The sequence below is a fragment of the Ranitomeya variabilis genome, chromosome 1, assembly GCF_051348905.1.
Source record: "Ranitomeya variabilis isolate aRanVar5 chromosome 1, aRanVar5.hap1, whole genome shotgun sequence".
Lineage (NCBI taxonomy): Eukaryota > Metazoa > Chordata > Amphibia > Anura > Dendrobatidae > Ranitomeya > Ranitomeya variabilis.
This window is the reverse complement of record NC_135232.1, coordinates 912,696,535-912,703,094: the sequence shown is the minus strand read 5'-3', so window position 1 is coordinate 912,703,094 and position 6,560 is coordinate 912,696,535.

Below are 6,560 nucleotides of genomic sequence, written 5' to 3'. Positions count from 1 at the left end.
CAAATCAGATCTTAGCTCAACCAGGGAGGCCAGGTTAATAGACTCAGGTTATTGCAAAGCAGCAACAGCTTACATGTCCAGCAAATGCAGATGGAAGTAAACACGAGCAGCAGATGAAGGAGGATTACTGGAAACTTGTGCATGCAGCATTAACTCAGAGCAGAGTAGCATGATCACCACACAGGTTCACAGGAGCAGGTGTATAGCCTGGGAGTAATCAGAGCTGGATGCAAGGCAGAATACTCTAGCACAGACTGAAGGCTGGGGTGGAGTTTTATAGCAGGAAGACACAGTGCACATGAGACCAAAGACGCCATCTTGGAAAAGGGCAGTAATGCACAAAAGGTAAAAAATGTTCAGAGTCCTGACACCTGGATTGGCCGGCACCTAAAAACGTTAAGGAAGTTCAATGTTTTATCGACTTTGCAAATTTTTATAGACGTTTTATCTGAAATTTTTCAGAGATTGTCGATCCCATCACTTCTCTGACTAAGAAGGAGAAATCCTTTATGTGGTCTTCACAGGCCTTTGATCGGCTTAAGTCATGTTTCACTTCAGCTCCGCTCTTCATTCATCCGGACCCAACACTTCCTTTCATCGTGGAGGTGGACACTTCTGATTGGGCATTGGGGGCCATTCTCTCTCAAAGAACTGGAGGGAAGGCTCTGTTACATCCATGTGCTTTCTTTTCCCATAGGCTTACCCCTTCAGAGAGGAACTACGACGTGGGAGATAAGGAACTTATAGTGATTATTTCCTGCATTTAAGGAATGGAGGCACCATCTGCAAGGGGCTGCACAACAGATCATAGTGCTGACCGATCATCGCAATTTAGAGTTCCTCAGATCTGCTAAGTGTCTGTCTCCACGTCAGGCTCAGTGGAATTTATTTTTAAACCAATTTAATTTTGTTATTTCGTACTGTTCAGGTTCATTTAATGGGAAGGCTGATGCTTTGTCCTGAATCCATTCTGCGGATTCCGTACCTGGATCCCCACCCAAGACCATTTTATCAGATGCCAACTTTATCAGAGTAATCCATGATCCAGACCTGTGGACGGAGATCAAGGAGGCCTATGATGGTGATGTATGTCTTGCTAACCCACCTGTGGATCTCAATCTTGTCCTTGAGAGGCTTGTAGTTCCGTGACCGACGTATCTACATCCCTGAGGCCGTACATCTGCAGATTCTCAAGTTGGTACATGACTCCAAGTTAGCTGGTCATAGGGGGGTACAGAAGACACAAGAATTCCTGAGCCGATTCTTCTGGTGGCCAACTTGCCTGAAGGATACTAAGGACTATGTTCTCTCTTGCGAGGTATGTGCTCGTTATAAGACTTCTCGTACTTCTCCTATGGGTCTACTTATGGTATGGTATGAATACAATCATAGTGGTGGTTGATCATCTGACAAAGGCTGCTCATTTTGTTCCTTGTGCCGGCCTCCCCTCGGCAAAAGAGGTGAACTTGGTGATTCAGAATATTTTTCGGCTGCATGGGGTCCCAGATGAAGTGATCTCTGACCGTGGAGTCCAATTCACCTCAAGATTCTGGAAGGGGTTTTGTGCTGCGCTTAGTATTAATGTTTGTCTTCCTTCTGCATATCACCCTCAGACGAATGGTCAGACAGAGTGAACCAATCAGACTTTGGAGCAATATCTACGATGCTACATCTGCCATCTTCAGGATGATTGGTTGGAGCTACTTCCTCTAGCGGAATTCTCCTACAACAATTCTCAGAATGCCTCCACTATGGTAATACCCTTCTTCGCTAATCTAGGTTATCATCCGAGCATCATTCCTAGGTCTCAGATGGATGTTCCAGTTCTGGCAGTGGAGGAGAGGTTGACTGCTATGAAGGAGAATCTAGAAGTCCTTAAGAAATCTTTAACCTCAGCCCAGGAACGTTACAAGAAATCGGCTGATAGATTCCGGAAGCCAGCACCCATGTTTAAGGTAGGAGACTCTGTGTGGTTATCCACTAACAATCTAAGACTGAACATTCCCTCACAGAAACTGGGGCAGAAGTTCATCGGTCCTTTCAAGATCAGCGGTATCATGAATTCTGTGGCCTGCCGTCTAAAGCTGCCAAGGACTATGAAGGTACACCCAGTTTTTCATGTCTCTCTATTGAAACCTGTCTCTCCTATTAAATTCCAGGGATGCAGTGTGCCCCCTCCACAACCCGTACAGGTGGATGGGCAGGAACAATTCTTGGTGGAAGAGATCATTGATTCCAGGGTCCGTAGGAATCGACTTCAGTATCTAATATGGCAGGGGTATCCACCTGAGGAGGACTCTTGGGAACCCATGGCTAACATCTGTGCCCCTCAGAAGATTGCTCAGTTCCATCAATGATACCATGAGAAACCAGGTCCGGGATCGTCCTGAGGCCGCTGTTAAGGAGAGAGTAATATCAGGACTCTGGATTCCCTGTTTCATTTGTGGAACTGTTTGCCTTTTTCCAAGATGGCGTCTGCTGCCTCGCTTCTGCCCATGTGATCCACCTTCCCTGTCTTTATAACCCTGGCTCACATCCCACTCCTTGCTTGTGTATTCTGCTAGTATTCTTGGCTTGTGCTGCAAGAGACTTTCCTGCTTCAGATACTCCGGCTCCGCCTCCTCAGCAAACCTTTCCAGCTCTCAGAGGTGTTTGTGTTGCAAGCTGTTTTGCCTGTGTTACTCTGCATCCTCCTTCTGCCTGCGTGGACATGTAAGCTCTGCCTGCTGCAGCTATCTAGTTTGGTATCGGTTGCCAGTTTATTTGACTGTTTCTGGACTCAAAGCTCTGCTTGCTTCAGGACTCTTTTCTAGTGACAGTGCAGCACCCCAGAGTCCTGGTCGTTGCAGTACTGACGCTCCGCCACTAAGGGGAGTGATGGTACGTCTGATGGCACTTAAGGAGTTCACCTGACCAGGTATCACAGTCACACACTACATTTCACACTCTGGCCACCAGGGGGAGCAAAGGGTTCTATGTAGTAGGCCACTCCTCACAATCTGGTAAAACTGGGGGCTGGATAGGAAGTTAGTCAGAAACTGACTGGGTTGGATCCAGGCAACATCCTGTGGCAGAGGGTGTTGCAGGGGAAGATTCAGGGGGGTCTCTGTCAGGGGTGGGATCCTGGCAGTGACCTAGCGAACAGAACATTACGGAGCCGCGCCTGCACCCGTTGCGGAGGCATCCTAAGAAAGGAAACTAAGAGAAGTTTATTGTGGAGAAGTGAGAAACGAGATTGCAGCAAAAAGGAGATAAAGCCAGTAGGAGTCGTGCCGTAAGATCGAGGCAACATCCTACTGAGGCGCGTAGCCGGTGGCTGGAACGCCGAGGAAGTATTAGGCTCCAAGCAATACTTCAAACAGCGGCAGGACAAGTAATTTTAGGTTGGCTGTCTCACCTAAATCACCTAAGCAGACATAGGGGGCAATTGTGGGAGAGGGGCGACGCTAGGGTACCGGAAGAACTCCAGGCCTACCCGTCATATGGGTGCATCCTATCCATATCATCTGGGGGACGGAGAAAGAACATCAGAATAGATACGAGTTGTGAGAGAAAAGAACATCAGAAACAGACACAACAGTTGTGAGGACTATCCCGTGGGGCTCAGCAGGGAGGTACTACAACACACAGGCGCTAGAAGGTAAGCACTGATTTCCACCTGTAAAGGAAACTCTGGATGTGCCTTTGGACCGGCCGGTCTCAGCCAGCCCTGTTAGCAGTACTCTGGATTGAGGATCCTGAACCCTTCAGTAAAGAGACTGCAACCCTGTGTCCTCGTTATTCATCGCGACTTGCACCACGCACCATCATCACATCTTTAATTGGAGCGCCTCAAAGAGACTGCAACCCTGTGTCCTCGTTATTCATCGCGACTTGCACCACGCACCATCATCACATCTTTCATTGGACGCCCCTTAGCAGGGTCACGGACCGGGTCTAGCCACCGTGACAACCCCAGAACAGAGAGGCCCAGTACCGAGTACCCCGCGGCCCTGCGTCTGGGGGCGCTCCAATTGCGAACCCTGGTATTGTCAAGGTGAAAATATACTTTCTTATATACCCTTTTTGTACTTTTATACTCTTATACTGTGAAACAATAAGTTTTTCCTATCTGCTAGCTAATGCAAATGTAATTGTATCTAAAGATGGCTGCCAGTGTTCATTCTTCACTTCAGTCTAGAATGTGAAGGGTTAAGTATTATTCTCCTGAAAAGATAACTCTGGAATGTGAAGAAAGAAGTAACCACCGGGAGATGTTCTGACGAATCAGAGAGAGAGACTGAGCACTAGATGTATGCTGCTTAAACTCCGCCTAATGCATTCCTTTTTCCTAAACAATAGTACTGTGTATTCAAAAATAAAGTAGTTGCTGTATCTGCTCTGGACACAGGTGGACGCATGAGCATCAGCAAAGATTGAATCAGCTACGTGCTTGAATCATTTCTTTTCTCGGTACCATATGCCCAGCGCACACTTTAATTTGGAATGACTGGTGAATGAGAGTATATTGTTGTTACGACCCCGACAATTTGGCGCCCAACGTGGGGCATGGCCAGCGATCCGAGACCCCCTGGACCCATGCCTGGATGTCTGTGGATGATACCCGTAGTGGCTGACCTCGAGGACTGATCACCCTCCGCACACGGTAAGTGGCGATCATATACACTGTATGTGCCACACTTGCTAGTGTCTCAGCCGTTATTGGTTTGTCTGTGGTCTCCTTGGGTCCGGGAGGTGACCGGTCGAGTGGTGAGATCGAACGTGATCCTGTGCCACGCTCTGAACCAGCAACTGAGAGACGTCGCATCCGGCGCGTCCTCATGTACACCACACCTCCTCCACCGGTCATTGTACTCCATTCAACCACCCTACCCGTGACTATTGTCTGGTAGTGAAGTGGAGTGACAGATTGAGCAAGTTGTAGATTGTGGGGCGGTTTAGAGGAAGGGATAGGAGCCTCTGTGATATTGTACCAGCTAGGCAATTAAGACCTCCCGGAGGGGGACCACCTGTATTTCTGTGGAGGGCTCTCACTAGGAGACCGCCTCCCGACGGTTTGGAATATCGTGGCAGGATAGCCTGTTAATCACTGTTGTTCAGGTTAGGGGACAGGAAATATTGAGCGCGAGGCTCTTTTCCTTATACGTTGAGCGAGAGGCTCCGTGTTTATTAGAACAAAGTGTTGGTATCGCTGCCAGTGGCCTACTGCAGGAGGACATAGTATTCTGTAAGAGTCATGCTGCGTATCTTAAAGCAGAAGAAGTCTGTGCCCCACAAGTTAGATGAGGATTCTGTGGAAGTCAAGGCAATAGTTGAGTCACGGGAGGGTGTTGTGAAATTGGATTTTGGGCTCCCCCGGTGGCCACTGGTGGAATTGAGCTTGTGTGCATCATCCCCTCTGTTCACCTGTTCCCATCAGGATGTGGGAGTCGCTATTTAACCTTGCTCCTCTGTCACTTCCATGCCGGTCAACATTGTAATCAGAAGCCTTTCTGTGCATGTTCCTGCTGCCAGACAACTTCCAGCTAAGTCGGACTTTTGTCCTTGTTTGTTTTTTGCATTTTGTTCCAGTTCACAGCTGCAGTTTCGTTTCTGTGTCTGGAAAGCTCTTGTGATCTGAAATTGCCACTCTGATGTTATGAGTTAATACTAGAGTCTTAAAGTAATTTCAGGATGGTGTATTGATAGGGTTTTCAGCTGACCATGAAAGTACCCTTTCTGTCTTCCTGCTATCTAGTAAGCGGACCTCGATTTTGCTAAACCTATTTTCATACTACGTTTGTCATTTTCATCTTAAATCACCGCCAATATATGTGGGGGCCTCTGTCTGCCTTTCGGGGAAATTTCTCTAGAGGTGAGCCAGGACTATATTTTCCTCTGCCAGGATTAGTTAGTCCTCCGGCCGGCGCTGGGCGTCTAGGGATAAAACGCAGGCTACGCTACCCGGCTACTGTTAGTTGTGCGGCAGGTTTAGTTCATGGTCAGTTTAAGTTTCCATCCTTCCAAGAGCTAGTTCCTATGTATGCTGGGCTATGTTCTCTTGCCATTGAGAACCATAACAGTTTGACCGGCCCACAAAGGGTTAAATTAATTGGCAGAGAAAGGAGAGAAAAAAGAAGTCTGCTGAAAAATTTTTATTTTTTTTTTCCTTCAGTTCTGAGTGTGCTTTCAATTGAATCACTTGCAAGTCTGCCTATATTGCAGCCTTCCTCTCTCTCTCTCCTTCTAATCCTGGAATGGCTCTGTGTTCACCTGTTTAAAATGGATATTCAGAGTTTAGCTGCAGGTTTGAATAATCTCACCACGAAAGTTCAAAATTTACAAGATTTTGTTGTTCATGTTCCTATATCTGAACCTAGAATTCCTTTGCCTGAATTTTTCTCGGGGAATAGATCTTGCTTTCAAAATTTCAAAAATAATTGCAAGTTGTTTTTGTCCCTGAAATCTCGCTCTGCTGGAGATCCTGCTCAGCAGGTCAGGATTGTGATTTCCTTGCTCCGGGGCGACCCTCAAGATTGGGCTTTTGCATTGGCTCCAGGGGATCCTGCGTTGCTCAATGT